The 19933-nt window shown below is 42.6% G+C and overlaps 1 long non-coding RNA gene across 1 annotated transcript; it reads right to left on the reverse strand.

Annotated features, from left to right (window-relative positions):
- Positions 1-3662: 3662 nt before the first annotated feature.
- LOC105357731 lies at positions 3663-6527 on the reverse strand. Its single transcript, XR_911564.3, has 6 exons — positions 5977-6527; positions 5725-5867; positions 5418-5580; positions 4971-5176; positions 4726-4896; positions 3663-4641 (listed from the first exon to the last, which is right to left on the reverse strand). It is a non-coding gene; the product is annotated as an uncharacterized LOC105357731 (long non-coding RNA).
- Between the last annotated feature and the right edge of the window lie 13406 nt (positions 6528-19933).

Genomic DNA, 19933 nt, shown 5'->3' on the forward strand with positions numbered 1-19933 from the left:
ACAAACATCATCATTTTGCATTGAAGTAGAGCGGAAACATAAACAACCATGGCGGATGATGCTGCTGAGACCAGTCAGTGGAACGGAAGCGAGGTCACAGATTGGATTCATATTTGGGGTAACAGCTCTATGCTAAACTCAAGGGCTCTTATCGCAACCGGGAGGTTTTTGAAAATATTTCCAGCGAAAAGGCCGAGCTTGGTGTTAAACCATTCCGGCGATGACTTTTTTTTCCCCCCTTTCCGTCCGTGGTCAGAAGCGTGGGGGACCAAAGGCGGATCCTCCTCCGGGGTTCACTTCCCCATTCGGACCCTTAGATTCTCCAGAACGGGTTAATAAAGAGTCCATAGCATTTATTCTGGGGGAAGCCTTCTTTTTTTATTACCGTTCTCCTTCCTCCCTAACACGCAACATGAATGCACGCCCCCACTGCCCCCCCCCCCCCCCAATTCTTCTCCTGTCTCTCTTACACACGTACACGTGGGGCCGCAGCACATAAACGTTTCCATTCCACAACAGCGGGTCCAGACGATCCCGGCTCCAATGTATTCTCAAAATGAGAAGATTGTTATTGTGCTGGCTCTTTTGTGAAAATAAATTTATTAATGTGTGGCAACACGAGCGGTTCAGGCACACTAAAAAAATTGAAGACTCAACCAGGTGGAGAAGTGGTTCCAATTTAAAATTTTTTTTTAATATAAATGATTAAAAACAGGATTAAAAACAGAATTTACTACACTGAACAGTGGATGTTCAAGATGGGTCTCAGTAACTCAGACATTTGCGAGCACTGTGACAGTAATCTACCCGACAGCTACATGCACGCACTGTGGTTCTGCACACATGTCCACGCTCTCTGGCAACAGGTATGTGCAGATTTATCAGTCTGGCTTAAGGTTTCAATCACGGCCTCACCGTCACTTTGTGTGCTTGGTGACATGAGCGCCATTGATATAGAAGAAGGATTAGGCTCTATAATTTTCATAACTCTTTGTATTGCTAAAAAAACTATTTTAATAAATTGGAAAAACAAGAAAAATATAAATATAAGTCAACACAGAAATCTGCTGCTAGATCATATCAGCTTGGAAAAAATGTCAGCCCAAAGTTCAAGCAACTTTGGAGGAATTTGGTCTCTCTGGTCTCCCGTGGCTAACTCAGTGACTTAGGGGGTGGGGGGCCTGGTCGTCGCCGCTCCTTGCCCTTCTGCCGTGGTTTGGGGTGGGGGTCGGGGCCTCCTCTGGGCTTGGGTGTGGGGGGGCGTTGGGGGGGGGGGGGGGGGGGGGGGGGGCTGGCTTGGCGGGTTGGTCCCTTTGCCTGTGCTGGGGGGGTTGGCGGGGGGCCCTGCTTGGGGGGGGGGGTCCCAGCGGCACTGGGCGGGCTGCCCATCTACACCTGGGGCTGGGATCGGCCCTTCCCTGGCTCTGGGACGGGACAGGACAACCCTCTTGGGGCCCCAGGTTGCTCTGGGGGTCATCCGCTTCGGCTGCGGGGTCTGGGGTGGGGGCTTGTCGGCCCTGTCCTGCGGGGGGCGTTCTGGGGGGGGAGGGGGAGCCCACTATTGGTACGGGACCTTGGGGGGTTGACGGGTCGGGGTCTCCGCTGAGGCTATCGGCGGTTGCCCCGGCCGGTTGGCTGCCTCGGTCCCGTCGAGGCCTGACCAGAGCTCTTCTAGGGCCGGCGCTTGGGGGGGGGGGTCCTGGACTTGCTCCTGGGGGGGCGGCGCTTTCTGGCTCCTCTCTCTCTGTGTGGGGTGGGTGGTGCTGGGCCTGGGGTGTCGGCACCTCGGGGGATGGGGTCCCTGGGCTGGGGTGGCCTGGCCCCTTTGCTGGGGGGGGGGGGGGGGGGGGGGGCTGGGGGACAGCTGTTTGACCACCGGGGGGAAAGTCTACCAGCTGTCCCCAACCTACCCCCTTCCTTATATAACCTCATATTAGGGTGAAGGGGTGGGGGGTTTAGCCTGCGATGCGCCTTGGGGGGGGGGCTACTTGGCAGTGGTACCCCTCCCATGGTTGCCGTATGGAGTGGGCCCCCCCTCTTTTGGTTTTATTTTTTTTGCACCTTAGACATGTAGGGCCCTTGGTAGGGGGGGTGCTTGGACATCACTGCCAGCAAGCAGCGGATGTCCTCTTAGCACCCTACCTGCCAATTTTAACCGCACCTTAGACATTTAGGGCCCCTTGGTGGGGAGGGTGAGGGGACATCACTGTGAGTAATCAGGAAATGTCCCCTCAGGGCCCTACCCGCCAATTTTAACTGCAACCCCCTTTAATACACACACCCCTCCCCCTTCAATATATACATTCCAACATAAAACACACACACATGCACACCCTCACTAACACACATACAGGCACACACATTTTGCAAGGAAGGTGGGACCTAGGACCATCTGTCCCCTACCCCTTCCCTGGTGGGGGGTACGGGTCCCTTGGCGACGGCTGCCGTGTCCCCTGGGTGCCGGTCTCCTGGGCCCGGCGGTACTCTCTCCGCTCGGGGGGGGGGGGGGGGGGGGGGGGGGGTCCGTGTCCCTGGGGGTGAGTTCTGGTCCTTGCCCCTGGGCCCCGCCAAACTTCCAACAGTGGCCGAGCCTGGTCGGGCCATGTTTACAACACCCCTTGTGGGCCCCCCTTTTTCCCCGGGGTGCTCCCCTCCGGGGTGGGGGTGGCTGGCCCCTGCCTTGCTCCTTCCTGGACCAACCATGGGCCGGGTGGGTGGCTGCCTGGAGTGCGGGCTCGTACCTGGGGGTTGGGGCGGGGGGATGCCCGGAACTCCTGGGTGGTGATGGGGGGGGCTCGTCTGGGGCCGTGGGTGCCCTTCTCGGGTGGGGCCCTGTGTTGGGCTCTTCCGGCGCGGTGGGGGGGCTGCTCTCCTGGTTGGGCTGGGGCGGCGCTCTCTTTCCCCCGTGCTTCCCTGCTCTCTGGCTCTGGAGGCCTCGCGGCGGTCCTGCTGGTCCTGGCCTGGGTGGCGGATTTGGTCGCCTGGGGGGCGGTTGTCTCCTGCCTGCTGCCGTGTGGCGTTGGAGGGTTCCGGCTGCCGCTGCTGCTGCGGCGGGGGTCTGGGTGTGGGGGTGGCTGGGCGCCCCTCCTCCTTTTTTTCACATTCCACCATCCATTTTAGAAGAACATAAACACTCACCTGAGCACAGGTGTTAGCTCACCTTTGCACCAATAGTTTGCATGATTGAATGAATGAAAGATTTCACACTAGTTGGTTTAAAGGCATAGGTATGCGTGTGTGAACACTATCTGTTTTGTGTACATGTTGACATGTGGACATTTTTGCAGCTAGCAGGTGTGTTAACATTTCAGTGCGTGTGTGGACAGGCCCCGCCCTTTTTGTACTACATTTGAACCTTACCGTAATGATAAACAACCTGCTCTATGCTGCTTCATGGTCTTATCCCCCCCCCCTCCCACTATCACACTCCTACCCCCCCCCCTCTAACATCCCTCTCTCTTCTTCCCTCCTTTCCTTTTCCGTCCGGTCCAACGCCAAAGATTTTCAAACATGATTGAAATTAATAAAGTTTGGCCTCAATTACAAAAGGGGTTTATTCAGACATACCTCTGGTTTGTCTGAAGATTAATAACCCCTCTTGTTAAAGTAAAATATGTCCAACACAAGAGGCCCTCAGCTCTCATCTGTCTGCCCAGCTGTTGGACAGGACAAGTTAAAAAAAACAACAAAAAAACGCAACAAACAAGTGTATTCCCACTTGTGTACCAGAGTCCTTTTTCCTACAGGTGGCGAGGAAAGGGTAGGTGTTAACGAGACCCTACGGGGCTCCAACTCCCAGGAGCACCTGCACAGTCACGTGGTAGGTGGGGGAGGAGACGCCGCCGGCAGCGACTCACCCGTCGGACCACTAGAGTGGATGGGGGGGGACCCGTGAAGAACAACTACAGAAACACTCACAGAAGGACCAAAAATCTGTCCCAGCAGCGGCGGCGGGTTCCACCAAACACCCTGCGGAGGTAAACCAGAAGACGGGCAGCAGGGCATTACCTCTGCAACCAGAGGACATGCAGGGTGAAGAGGTACACATCAAACACACCGATAAGCGCTGATTGCACCTAAAGGGAGGGGCAGAGAGCGATGCGCTCCGTTCCACTTCGCCCTTTCCTGTCACACGTAGATACGCTGTGTGACGAGGGATTACGGCAATCACTGCAGTAAAATAAAAACAGGACACCACAACTGCAGCAGCCGACAGGAAGAATGTGCACGCAGCAAGCCCCGGCCACAATACCTGCACTGACAGAGGAGCAGGAACCCAGAACAGGAGGCAGTCTCAGCAGGAACTGAGGGAGAGCCGGTGTGGGTACCGGATGTTCTCGGGCTGCCAGAAGTTCTCGGGGTCCTTAGACCAATGATGACGTCACCCTACGGTAACCCCAGTTGGACAAACTAGTTAGCGAGCGATTTAACGTTTAGCGATTTTACTACTTAGCGACGTCACCCTACGGTAACACCAGTTGGACAAACTACTTAGCGATTTTACGTTTCGTCCTTCCTTTCTTTTATTGGCTTTAAGGACCTCATCACCAACTTTGAAGATGAACAATTTCACATTTCGTTTTTCCTGGTCTCATATTCCATCTTTTGTTTTTGCTGTGCATTTTTTATGTTCTGGTAAATCTGAGAAAATATAAATACTTATGCAATGGCAATAACAATGACATTTTGGATGCCTAGATGCATGTATTTCTATTTTACCATTACCTTTGCGTGCAAATCAGCAACTTCTGCTATCTTGGCCTCCAGGTGCTCTTCCGTCTCCTCTACTACAAGAACATCTTTGTCACTTCCCTCTTCTTGTGTGACATTTATCACACCTGCTGTGCGAGGGTGTCTTCCAAACAGGGCACAATAGGGTGTGAACCTGGTTGATCTCTGTTTGTGTAAAAAAATAAAAGGTTACACAGTTCTTCTGTCTTGGTAAACATGGTTCACTCACACAACGTTACCTGTTTAGCTGTGTTGATGCCTGCCACTATTCCCCTTAAATGGATATCCCAGTCATTTTTATCCTCCCCACAGTCTTGTTTATTAATTAGTTAAGGAATTAATTATTATTGTAATTAGTGTGCTCATCCTGTCCATTGGCCTGGGGATGGTAGGCTGATGTAATGCAGTGCTTCACACCCAAAGCCTCAAAAACGCCACGGCTGACCTGCAGACACATTAGGTTATGCCTTGAAAAATAAAGTACAATTTATTACAAATATTTAATGTCACTAATACTTCTTCTTCTTCTTCTTCTTTCTCTTTCGGCTTTTCCCATCAGGGGTCGCCACAGCGAATCATCGTCCTCCACCTCACTCTATCATGGACATCTTCTACCCTAACACCAGCCAACTTCATGTCCTCTGTTTAATGTCACTAATACAATGTTTTCAAATAGGTAGCTATACCTCATTGACAAATTCCCGCCCTTGATCAGTAATGATCCTCTCTACAAGTCCAAAGTCAAGCAAAATGTTGACAATTTTTCTTGACACCTCTGTGGCAATTTTGGTCTAGAGGGATTTTGCCACGACCCACTTGGTAAAAAGATCTGTGGCTGTTAGAATGAACCTGCAACATGAGATTCAGTTAGTTTTATTATACTTTGCACCCACGACTGTCATGTTCTGTTGGGTGTTTTTAATCCAAAAACTGATTATATTAACTTTAAATGAATTTATACACACAGACACACTCTACAAAATGTAGTGATACCTTTTGCCCTTTGCAGTGGTAGGAAGGGGACCAATCAGGTCTATCCCAAGGACACTCCAAGCTTCCTGAACTTGGATGGGATGAAGAACAGGAGCAACAGTTTAAACTGTCTCGTGGTGCTGACAGCGGGGACACTCATCAACCTTTGAAATAGTTTAAATAAATTAATTTCAGAGTAATAAATTAATTAAGTCAGAAAATCCTAATTATCATTCTGGGGAACACATAGCTCAAGTAGTTCAAATATATTACCCATTTCATTACATCCTCTTGTGCAGTTTTCCAGTGGTACGATGCTAAAACCTTCTCCAATGTCCGCCGTCTGCCATGAAATCCCCCACTGCCAATGTCATCGTGGCAGCTCCTTAAAATGTCGCAAACCTGCGCTTGAAACACGACCAAGCGCAGGTTGCCCCGGTGGTTGTAATACAACTGCTTATCTAATAACCACCAGGAAAAGAGAATGTTAACTTCAATTGGCGTTAACTTAGTATCTGATTAATGACTAATTTAACTGGTAGTAAATCCGTCTTCAAAAATATTGACATCTGCGTGTATCTAACAAGTCTCACACATCACATTGTTGTTACTTACTTTTAATTGTGTAATTCTTTGACGTCTTTCGAATGGTCGCCTTTCTGCTATCGGGATTCTTAGAAGTGAGGGTGAGGCTATGATAAATCCCTTGTGCAATGTAGTGGGAAATTTCAATGTAATATTCATCCATGTTTCTCACAAATAACGGAAAGATTGGTGCTATCGGTCTAAAAAAATAACGGAAAGTTATAGTGCTGGCGATCTCACAAAATAACAGAAAGTTATAGTGCTGGCGATCTCACAAAATAACGGAAAGTTATTGTGCTGGCGATCTCACAAAATAACGGAAAGTCATTGTGCTGGCGATCTCACAAATAACAAAGTTTGAAATTGACCAATCACTAAGTTAGACGTCATCGTGGCAACTTACAGCCAATCAAATACTGTGACGTCATCATTGGTCGAAGGACCCCGAAGGACCCCGAGAACATCCGGCAGTCCGAGAACATCCGTTACCCACACCAGCTCAGTCCGCATTTATAGTTGGCCGTGCTCATCAGCAGCACCAGGTTGAGTGACAAAGTAACTTATTAAACTTAAAATGGCAGAAAAAATTCTGCACAAAGGAGGATAAGTATAGGACACTAAAATCAAATTTATAACAATTGTAACATTTATAACAATAAAAAATCATTATGCACAAAGTAGGAAAGTGTTTAGAACACATAAATCATAAAACAGTGAAAAAGGCAACAGCAAACTCAAATTGAAAGTTCTAAACAAAATAAACTATGGGTTAGAGCCCTGCGCGGGACTATTTTCTTCATCCTTCTCCCGCCCGCCGAATTTCTGATCAATCCCGCCAGCTCCCGCAACGTATGCGTTACACTCCTGCCTGCACCCGCAAAATTCTGAGAATTTATTCCCGCACAATAATAGAGATGTATTGTTTTGTATAGTCTCCCGTCCCGCAGGGAAAAAAAAAAAAAAAGTATTTGTATTGATATTATTAAAGAGATTCATGTCCCTCTTCCAGCCTCATTTTTTCATGCATTCCTCTTTTGTGTAATGTAAAACTTAATCAATTAATATATTTTCACTAATCCTGTTGCTCACTGAAGATCACACGTTCCCAGATGTTTTTGCCATAGGGAAAGTGGGTGCTCCTCGGCTCAGGGAGGTTTTGATTGATATTTAGCTTTTCTGGTTCTGATGGTTTTGGAAGAGGTTCTGCCTTCGGTTTGGATTTACGGAGAGTTTGAAGGTCTGCCTGCTGCTTTGCTCTGAAACGGTGAAAGAGAAGAAAACTCTTCTTCATGTATGCTCTTTACACGTTTTGTCATTTCACTCCATTCGGCAGCAGCTCACTGATGCGTAGACTTGATGACTTTTGAGTTGTGACAGCTCAGAGGGATGGGATTCTGCTTCTTGCTGTAAAATGTGTCTTTAAAAATGATCTTTCCGTGTGTTTGTGTGTCCGCGCAGACAGACGGCCTGAGGCAGACTGAACCAGCTGGTAAAGATGCAGGTCAAAGTCATTTGAATTTATGGAGGAAAAAAAACATTGTAATGGTTCAACTGAGCTGAAAATCTATGAATTTTATTTTTTTCTGACAGAAAAATACTTTTTTTTAGCTTCAGCCTTTTCCAGTTTTGCGCCTCAGTGGGGCATCAGCATGGAGATCTGAACACCATGCGTGTGAATTTGTAGTAGTCACACACGCATAAAAAAATTAGAAAAAAAATAGAAAAAGCAATCACAACAAAACCATAACTTCACATAAAACAAAAAAGTATAAATGGCTAATTTAAAATGGCTCATTCGATTTTTTTTTATTGTCTTTTATCTGCGTTTCTATTTTTTTAACTGCTTTTCACTTTTTCTATTGTCATTGCACTATGTTTTATGTCTGTAATAGGTTACATATAGCCTACCTTTAACCACTTCATCTTTTTCATCTGGAGGCAGCATTCGCAGCATTTGAATTTTAGGAGTCAGGAGCGTTGCAATTCTGTACATCATGAGGAGAGGTAATGCAGATGTTTCACTGGTACCCATCAGTTCTTCCAGACACGAGGCACACAACTTGGCGACTCCAGAGAGCAAGGGCTCGAGCATTGCTGCTTGGCAGTGTTGAATGAGTTTCAAGGAACACAGCAGTGGAAGTGATGCGCTGGGAGTGGAGTTGTCATTCGTAGCTTCCTTTAATAACTTAAGGAACTCGACTACTGTTTTTAACGTGTTTGCATTGATCTGCGCAATTCTTTCATACTGATATTTCTAAGCAGTATTGTGGAGATCGCATGCTGTTGTAGTATGGAATCCAGCATTTCATCATTTGAATTCCATCTTGTCTCGATGGATTGCTTGAGGGCTTTTTTTAAAGCTGTTTTGAAGACCTGACTGTTTGAAATATTTCACCAGTCTTTTGCAACGGTTAACAGTTCAAACAGCTCAGTACTTTCAGCCAACATGTCTGGTGCAAATGCACTTGATAGGGTGACATTCAGGATGTGCGCGTTGCAGTTCAGCCTGGTGTATCCACGCAGGGCAGCGACTATGTTGGCTCCACGATAGGGTTGTGCCGATGGACGATTCCATCGTGATGGGTGAGTGACATCACGATGGAGAGACACCATCGCGATGCCACGCCCCCGCCACGAGTCGACACCATAAGACGCGGTTACATGTGCAAAATATCTTGATAAGGATTATTGGTCGGATTAGGATCCAACCGTGTAGATGGGCCCGGAAAAACTTTTTCAGATTATAAAAAACATTCACATGGGTCACACTTTCGGTCGGAAAAAATCATTCGCACATACGCAGTAGTGTTTTTAAAAACCGGAAGTGAAACTTAGTTCCGCCGAGCGGCTACATACATAGATACGTCAGCTCGGTATTATACAAGATGATCTCCTAAACGTGCTTTTATTAATGTTAGGGTTATTATGAAGCGCCTGTTCACTCATCATTTTAATTTTAATCCGTGTGGTCAGTGCTTTTTCTGTTGAAAAACGGAGCCGGAAGCCAGGATTAGCAGTATGCTAACACGGGCTAACAACATTAGCATGAACATAAAATCCATGTGTGAAACGCTGCAACCTGCATCTTGGCTGCACGCAAATATGTGGGAATAACATCAGCCTTTATTTTGTCGGGACACGACTGGAAACACAAATCCACGTGATTGTTTGAACGGTTTCTAAGGACTGAGCGGCTTTTCTGCTTCGAAGCTTACACACTGCGTTAGCTAGCGCTCCAAGCTCTGCCCCAACACACACTTTTACCGGGAGACCCGGTTCTCCCAAAGTCCGGTTGCTCGTTCATGTAGAGCTGCGGGACGGATCACAGTCCTAAGTCTCCCACACGTAACAAAGCATCCTTATTTCCCCTAAAAAACAAAACTGTAAGTCCGTCTGCTCTGCTAGAGACACGGTCGCTCGCTCCACCGGTCCACTATCAAGTGCAGGACCGGACCACTGCTTTTCTATTTTGTTTATTCTATTTTTTTAAAGTCACTTCCTTTCCTTCAGTTTAGACTGGATCATTGCGGATGAGTCATTATTTGGGAAGTAAAATAAATAAAGTAAAATGATGAATAGCAATTATATAAGAACGAAAAATTAAAAATTGCAGTCAACCATTGGGATGGACGATGATATCGTCGGGGGGTTGGGCTAACATCGTCAACTGCCAATTTAGGGGACACCGCCCAACCCTACTCCACGATCAGTGACAAACACAACAAGGCCAGAGTGAAGTGACTCATCTATTCCAAATTCACGGAGTTTCTGGAACAGCAGGCTCCTGATATGCTCTCCTGTCTTTGACACAGCACTCTCAAAGGGAGCGAATAGCGAATAGCACCCTGGAAACGAGGTTGAAGTTTTTATTTGTATAATGGATGTTGCCGGATATGAAGGAAGTTTTATGATAAACCTTCGTCTATATATCGGTTGTGATGGCACATCCATGTGTATTCATGATCGGCTTAATCTCCGCTGGGACTGACGCCTGCAGAACTTGGGCACGCCCCTCGACATGTCTGGATACCCATGATCGTAAGATTGCATGTTCGATTCCCGCCTTGCACGCCCATGAGTCGAAGTGTCCTTGGGCAAGACACTGAACCCCACCTTGCCTCTGGTAGTAGGCAGGCGCCTGTGTTTGGCAGCGGAGCCGCCACCAGTGAGTGAATGTGTGTGACTGGGTGAGTGGGTCCGTGACTGTAAAGTGCTTTGCCCTTGTAGGAAGAAAGGCGCTATATAAGTATACGCCATTTACCATTTGGATACAGTGGTTGGATGAGGTAAAACATCTTGGTTTTAGAGAAAATAGATCAACCTCATTGGCTATTATTGATGCTGTGGAGGAAATCACAAATGCTCTGGACAAAAAGAAATATGCAGCTGGAATTTTCATTGACTTAAAAAAAGCATATGACACTCAATCATGACATCCTACTTGACAAACTGTAAGGGATAAGAGGACTAGCGCTAACTTGGGTCAAAAGCTATATAAGGGGAAGAAAACAATTTGTCAAGATTGAATTTACATCAGAAACCAAAGAGATAAGTTGTGGTGTCCTACAAGGATCAATTTTGTGCCCGCTGCTATTCAATATATTTACATAAATGATATATTCAACATTTCAAAGCTTATGAAACTCATATTATTTACTGATGACACAAATATATTCTATTCTACAGACAATCATTGGGAACTTATCAACGTGGTAAACACAGAGTTAAACAATAAAATTATGGATGGGGGGCTTTTCGAAGATGGCGGACGGGACGCCGGCGTAATTCGATGCTCCCAACAAAACAGGAAAATAGACTCCTAAGAATCCACTATTAACAAACGAAGATAAGCACTCAATGAAAGGAGGAGTCGAAACCAGAGGAAAAATGAAAAGACAAGACCAGATGAAGGGAAAAAATGTAGATAAAGCCAAAGAAGACGGAGACGAACGTGCTGGTGCTAACCAGCTAGCTGAAACCCTGCGTTATGGACTCGACTCCATTAGCAAAGAAATCCGTGACCTAAGAGCTGACATGAAACAAGACATGGTTTCTTTGAAGGAGCAAGTTACAGAAGATGTCAAGAAGGAAATCACTGAATTGAAACAAGAAATCCACCAACAACTGGCGACAAATAATAAAACCCTTCAAACGCACGGAACCCAAATTGCCGAGGCCGAAGAACGCATCGCGCAAATCGAATCCTGGAACATGGATGTGAAAGATGCCCTCTCTAAATCTCTGAAGCAACAAAAAATATTAAGAGAGCGGCTCACAGACATCGAGGGAAGAAGCAGACGTAACAACATACGAATATTTGGAATACCGGAGGACGAGGAAAAAGGCTCAGCGACAGACTATGTTACAAAACTCCTCATGGAGAAGCTCTCCCTGCCTCCAGAAACCAGCCTTCAGATCCAACGTGCCCACCGAGCGCTCACTCAAAAGCCAAGCCGCGGCGCACCACTGAGGTCCATGATAGTTAATTTTCTCCAATTCACTACCAAAGAATCGGCCCTCAAAGCAGCCTGGCAGAAGAAAATCGAGGTGGAGGGGAGACGGCTGATCTTCGATCATGATTACCCGACGGAGGTGGTCCAAAAGCGCAAAAATTACAGCGGAGTCAAAAAAGCGCTTAAGGAAAAGGGGGTCCGTTTTCAGACCCCTTTCACCAAGATGAGAATTCACTGGGACTCTGGAGTGAAAGTTTATGAATCTGCGCGGGAAGCGGCAGAGGAGTTAAGAAGAAGAGGATTTACGGTGGAGCTCTCCACACCGGACAACACGGAAGATGACGTCATACAGGAGCGGCTGCTTCATGGATTTCCATGGCAACGACCCGGCGAGAAAAGCGGAAATGGAGCAGCACGGCGAGCTAAGGAGAAACTGCAGGAATTTGGACGAGCTACGTCTTAAAAGTTACAAATGAATATTAAGTTAAGTCCTTTCCTTTATTTCTACATATATAGACTTCCTCATATCATAATTTGTGCTGTTGGGTATATTTACCCATATGATGGATGTTGGACTAGTAGGTTTAGGTGAAAGATTTTTTCTCACCACTACTGAAGGGCCCTCCTTACACGCGAGGAACCCCCCCTCTCCCACCAACAGGGGAAGGGAATGGCGTGTGTTCATTCCGCTTTTGGAAGCCAAATGTGTTTCAGAAATGTTTTTTTTTTCTGTTTCTTTTTGGGCTACAAGTTCTGGCCTTTTGTTCAATGTTCTTGGGCTGTACATCAAGTTTTGGAATAAACAAAGCCTTGGGTTGTAATATAAAAATGGTAACACTTAATGTGAATGGTCTAAATAATCCCATTAAAAGGAAAAAAGTCATCTCAATGTTAAAGAAAGAAAATGCACAGATATTATTTCTACAAGAGACAAAGCTAAATGATCAAGAACACAACAAGTTTAAACAAATGGGATACAGAAACACCTTTTATAGCTCCAATGAATCAAACAAGAAAAGAAGAGTCGCTATTCTTATAACGAACTCCATACAATTTGAATGTAGTAAAGAGATAAAAGACAAAGGCGGAAGATATGTAATGGTTAAAGGGAAATTGCAAAACGAACTAATCACAATGATAAACATATATGCCCCCCCTGGAAGTAAAAAAACACTTTACAAATCTTTATTTGACGTAATTGCACATTAGGCAGAAGGCATATTGATATGCGGGGGAGACTTAAATGTAACTCTGAAGAGCCTAGACACTACAAGTGTCCGGAACCAGCATAAACCTTTGGCAGGATTTATCAACACAACTCTAGAGGAAATGGGAGTTATTGATGTCTGGAGAGAAATACACCCATTAGAAAAAGACTATACATACTATTCTGGGTCACACTCGGTTTATTCTAGAATTGACTATTTTTTAATAAACACATGGGATAAATATCGAGTGAAAGCTTGTGAAATTGGTACAACGAACTTCTCTGACCATAGCCCGGTCTTTTTAACAATTAATATAGACAGGAAAAAGATAAATACTTTGTGGAGATTAAACATAGGAATTTTAAATAAGGAAACTGTGAAGGAACAAATAAAAAACACAATTAAAAGATTCATTGAAGAAAATGACAATGGTGAGGTAAACCCCAATATTCTGTGGGATACGTTAAAAGCAGTCTTGAGAGGAAATTTAATTGCCATTACATCGGCACAAAATAAAGAAAAAAAGGATAAATACAACCAGAAAGTGGCAATTTTAAACAACTTAGAAAAACAACACAAGCAAAGTCAATCTCAAACCATCCTGCAACAAATTAAAACACTAAGGACGGAAATAAATGACATTTTAAGTGAAGAAATTGAAAATAAAAAAAGGTTTGTTAGACAAATGTATCATGATTCCGGCCCAAAGGCAAACAAATTGTTAGCAAGACGATTAAGAAAACAACAATCTAATAATACAGTAACTAGTATCAAAAAACCCGAAACAGACAAATTAACAGATGATCCAGAGGAAATACTAGAAATTTTTCAGAATTTCTACAAAGATTTATACTCAAAGCCCTCACTAGCAAGTGCAGACGATGTAACTAGCTTTCTTAACTCACTTGATTTACCATCAATAGGAGAAATGCAAAACAAAGTATTACAATCAGAAATTAGGACAGAAGAAATTAGATTAGCTATTGGAAAATTAAAGACCTGCAAGGCACCCGGTAGTGATGGGTTCCCTTCTGAAATATATAAGCTGTTTGAAAGTGACCTGTCACCTTTACTACTCGGATGCCTTAATTGGACTTTAAAGGAAGGAACTATCCCCCCTTCATGGCAGGATGCAGTGGTTTCTCTTATCCCTAAGGAAGGGAAGGATTCAAAATTATGCAAAAACTTCAGACCAATTTCTGTTTTGAATGTAGACTTTAAAATATATACATCAATATTAAGCAAAAGATTTGAACTTTTTGTATCTGATCTAATAGATGAAGACCAGACAGGTTTCATTAAAGGACGCCAGACACAAGACAATATTAGGAAAAGTCTACATATCATTAACCATGTACAAATGAAGGGAATTAAATCTGCACTTATTAGCCTAGATGCAGAAAAGGCCTTTGACAGTGTTAGCTGGGAATTTTTATACTTGGTCCTTAAAAAGTTTGGATTTGAGTAGAATTCTATTAAAATTATTAAAGCATTATACCAAGCCCCAACAGCAAGAATAAAAGTGAATGGAAATCTGTCAAATAGATTTAAATTAGAAAGGGGCACAAGACAAGGCTGTTGTTTAAGCCCAACTCTCTTTGCATTATACATCGAACCATTAGCTCAAGCTCTGCGACAACAAGAAGCCCTAGAAGGAATAGAAATAAGCAACACAAAGCACATAATTGGCCTCTTTGCAGATGACATAATCATTTTTCTCAAGAACCCAGACAACGAGCTTCCTATACTGATGGACTTTTTGAAAGTATTTGGTCACTATTCCGGATATAAAATTAATATAGATAAAACCCAAATTCTTACACTAAACTACTCTCCGTCTAAACAGATTAAAGAAAGTTACAATTTGAAATGGGAAAGTAAGACAATAAAATATCTGGGTGTCATTCTTACTAAAGAGATTGACAAACTATATGAAACAAATTTTGATCCGATTGAACAAAACATGCAAAAAAATCTGCAAAAATGGACAACTTACCCCTTAGATATCAGCTCTAGAGTAAAAATAATTAAAATGAATATCACCCCACGATTTCTCTACCTATTCCAGGCTTTACCAGTAAGAATACCACAGCATAAGTTTTATGGAATAAAAATATATCTAGATTCATTTGGAATGGGTAAAAACTTAGGATAAGGTTTTCCACCCTTCAGTTATCAAAAGACAGAGGGGGGTTGGCATTACCAAATCTCAAAGAATATTTTTATGCAGCACAGCTGAGACCATTAGTCTGTTGGTGTGTACCAGAATATGAAGCAAGGTGGAAAGAATTAGAGATTTAAAGCTTAAATATACCAATACAAACGATTATAGGAGATGTTAAATGGACTGACTATGACCAAAGTAATGTTGACTTAATTACATCCTTTACAATAAAACTATGGGAAAAAGTAGTTAAAGAATACAAACTGCAAAAGGAAATAAAAATACTCAGTTGGATTGCTTATGATCCAAAATTTCAACCAAACCGATATGACTCAACATTTAGACACTGGATAGACAATGGCATAACTGCATGGTACTCTATTACAAAAAACGGAAATCTACTTAGCTTTAGGGAATTAAAAAATAAATTTGGATTGGGAAATCAAGATTTGTTTAGATATCTACAAATTAAAAAAAATAAAAATAAAAAAAAAAATAAATAAAAAAAAAAAAAAAAAAGATATCTACAAATTCAGGACTTTTATACAAGGGAAATTAAACCTAACCTAGAACCTAAAAAAAGATACAAAAAAAGATACAGTATAACTAAAGTAATATTAGACACTTATAAAAACAGTAAAACAATCTCATTCTTTTACCGTTCTTTTACTGAAAACAGGAAAAGTTCATCATTTTACATTAAAAGTAAATGGGAATCTGAGCTTAGTCAAAAGATTACAGAAGAAGACTGGTTTAAAATGTGTCTCACACAGTGCTCTTCTACCAGCTCTCAAATATGGAAGGAATTTGCATGGAAGAATCTCACACGGTATTTTATAACGCCCCAAATCAAAAGCAGACAACTAAAAAATCTACAGGCTTGCTGGAGACAATGTGGGAGTCAAGAAGGGAATCATACTCATATTTTCTGGTCATGTCCTAAATTACTATCTTTTTGGAATGATGTAACAACTGTCATAAAAAATGTTATTGGATATCACCTGCCAAACGAGTTTACAACTCTGCATCTGGGTAATATTGAAGACTCTGTACTGAATGAAGATGTTTACCTTGTAAGGATATTACTCTTAGCAAGCAAGAAAACGATAACAAAAAAATGGCACAAAGTAGAGCCCCCTGTAAAAGATGACTGGTTGAAGATCATATGGACCATTTACTCAGTGGAAAAAATTGACATTTCTACTCAAATTAAAGTTAGACGTTTTCAGAAAAAATGGTACAACTATATGGAAAACCAATAAAAGGTTTAGAGGATTTCGTGTAGGTATTAAAAAAAAAATGTAATAACAATAAGAAAAACAGCCCAATTGCAGTTAGTTGTGTCTGTTCTGTTGTTTGTTGTGGTTGCTGACCCGTGTATGTAAATGCTGACAACTGAAAACGTTCAATAAAAACAAAGTTAAAAAAAAAAACAAAAAAATTATGGATGGATTACAACAAATAATTTTTGAACCTAGATAAAACCAAAGTGATGTTTTTTGGAAACTACAATGCAAATAAAGGGCTCTCAATTGAAATAATGTCTTAATCGAAAGTGTTACAGAAATCAAATTCTTAGGGGGGTTTATCGATGACAAACTAAGTTGGAACCCACACATCAGACACATACAAACTAAAGTCTCAAAAAGTATTTCAATCATAAATAAATCTAAACATATATTAGGATACAACAGTAGATATTTATTGTACTGTTCTTTAATACTACCATATTTCCCTCACTGTATAGAAATTTGGGGGAATAATTACAAGAGTTCACTACAGCAGCATTTTAGAAATGTCACGCTCCCCCCATTGCATGGTTTACAGCAAAGCATGAAATACGATAGTCACTGATTTCTGTTTTTGTAATAAAACGCCTCTTCTGGTAATAAAAGTATCTCTTTAGAAAGATTTGTGCACTCTTTATGGTGTAGATTTTGAATTAACAGTACATAAACCGTGTTATGTACTAATAGTGCATAATACTAGCTTTATTAATCAGTATTTTAGTCTCAAAATACTATATAGTGTATTTTCACAGCTAAAAGGCGCACTTAAGTCTTAAATTTTCTCCAAACTGTAGGGGGCGCCCTATGAGGCGGTGCGCCTAATGTGTAGTTGTGGGACTTCGGCAGAGGTGTAGTAGAAGATGCCATGAGAACCAGCTCAGTTTTTCTCCTGCTGCTTTTTTCCACACTGAGTGTGTGGGTGTGCTGATTTCCTGTGTGCTGCACACCAGCGTTTGCAAAAGGAAGGGCAGGCTCTCAGCGCAAGCCAATGTATGTGTGCTGAAATGTGTGTGGGCTTAGTTCCCACTTGCCGTGCTCCCCCGTTTGCAAAGGGAGGGGGCAGACACTAAGCCAATTGAGTGTGTGAGCGCCTATTCAGTTTGTGTTACTCAGTTAGGGAGAACAGTCAATTTAAAACAAGGTTTTCGTCCCAAAAAACAGAGTATAAAACAGAAACAAGTATACCTCCGAAGGAAGATCCGCCGTTGGCCCTAGAGAGGAACTCCCCTGCGGTCAGAAACGTCATCGCAGGAAATGTTCAACACTAGTTTTACCAATATGTTGTAACGTGCCTGCTCCTTGACACCCCACTGTTTGTATGTGTCAAATACAGAAGAATTATCCATAACCGAGACCGCGGTTGAAAATACAGAATATATTTATATATATATATATATTAATATTTATATAGTATTTCCAACATTTTTCAAATTTTACTTTTTGTGTTTAGGACACTTTAAAATCATCTACGATAGTTTTCCAAACAAGAATAAATTAAATAAGAGATTTAGTTATTTCTTTTACCTTTTTTACATGTTTAATCTATTTCCTAATATTGTTGGTTCCTTAGCTATTCACCTTTTCAGCCTATTCTTTCCTAAATTTCATGTCAGAGTTGCTGTACATTTTCTTGAAATGAAAATGGGGAAACTTTGGTTAAAACGTCTGAAGCCTCTGAATTTAAAAATATGCTGTTTATGTGTTTAGCTTTGAGGAAATTTAAGCAAAATAATGTAAATTATCTAAATCTTGGACTGAAAATTCATAGCTGCTTCGCAATGTATGAATGCAAAAAAAATTAAAAGATTAAATAAATCCTTAAACAGACTTTAACATTCAATGAAAAAACATCTACTTCAATTTGGTGTAAATACTTAGATAATATAACTAATAACGTAACTTATTCAACTGCATATTTTAATGCCTTCAACATTATATTAACAAATACAATCGATTATAATGAATACTATTTTAAATATTATCAATAAATAATGATAAAAAATCCTATTTTATTTTACATTAGTTTTTTCTTTTGCCTGTAATGAAATGTAGTTTAGTACGGTAATTTTTGACAGCCTCTTGCTAGTTTTCTCAGCCTGAATCCTGAGAGGGCCGTCTTCAAGTGATGGTCCAGAGACTCCCAGAGTCTTCACCCACATCCAGGGTCTCTTAGTCCTCCAGGAGTAGCTCCAGGTCCCCTTTCTCCTTGCCCTCCCTGACGGCAATTATGTTCAGCTGTACCTCCTGAATGCCTTGGGTGACCACCTACCAAAACAATTTGTATTAATTATTTTCCAACTTTACTGGAAATTTTAGTGTTTTTCATGGTAATTTTTACTGTTTTAGTCCATACCACTATTATGGGGTAATTAGTGGGTCTGGTAGTGCCCACCCACCGAAGATCCACGCTTCATGTGGGTGAGCCTCACATGACCACCCACCTCCAATGGAAAAATGGCCACCTCCCGCCACAGAGAGATGCTCACCTCTGCCCTGTACAGTGCCAGAAGTTATTTTATGCACACACACAGGTTACTGTGGTTTGCAAGGACATTTTTCAAAAACTTCACCTGTCAGACTTTGACAGGCGACTCCGCCTCTTGCTTTCCGTTTGGTGATGTTGCTCCAGATATCTGTGAGCAGGAGGGCCCACTTATCCTGGTTCCTGGCTGTGTGGGCTCCCTTTCGGACCTCCACAGCCTCCATGATCCATCTGCGATGCCTATTCTCTTCAGTGTGGATGACGTTGGCCCTGTCCCAGTCCATGATTTGATTTTCCCCCTTGCAGTGGTCTTTTATTATTTATTTCTGTTGTCGTCCTGCATCTCAAGTAAACGTGAAATCAGCATGATCACCTGCTTCTCATCTGGGAGTGAGGTTGATGCCATTGGTGTATCGTCATCAGTAGAATGCCATTGTAACGAAACTCAAACATTAAGACTTTTAAACCTTTGTGGTATAGTTTAACTCTCCTCTCATACTCCTTTTTTTCTATAAAATCCCCTCTATATTCAACAAGAAATTCTCCTCCTTCAAAGTCTTTCTTTGCAAACAGTCCTCGACCTAAGAGAAGAAGTAAAAATGTCAATCACAATATGTATTTAAAAGAAGTACATTTTTAAATCTTAAAATCTTTGCAACTCACGTTTGAGAGAATTAATGAATTTCATGTCCAATCCTTCTCTGTCCTTACCCATGGATGCATAGTATACCGCTTCATCCTTGGGTTTGACTCTGGGGCCTCTGGACTCCTTTCCGTTATTATTAAAATATTAGGATTTTAGCAAACAGACAAACACTTTTAAAATAATATCTTTAACATACCCTGATCCTCCAGAGCCTCAACCCTTACTTTTTTCCAGCTTTCTCTGGATTCCTTGATGCTGTCGACCTAAATAAGCTGTGTTCAGTCAATCAGGATGTGAAATCACTTCAGTCAGCTAATCAACAGCAAGCTGGTTAGGGAGAGCTGGAAAACGGGCAGGGTTGAGGCTCTTGAGGACCAGAGTTAGCCACCCCTGATCTAAAGCA

Source organism: Oryzias latipes, chromosome 18, assembly GCF_002234675.1.
Source record: "Oryzias latipes chromosome 18, ASM223467v1".
In the NCBI taxonomy this organism is placed as follows: Eukaryota; Metazoa; Chordata; class Actinopteri; order Beloniformes; family Adrianichthyidae; genus Oryzias; species Oryzias latipes.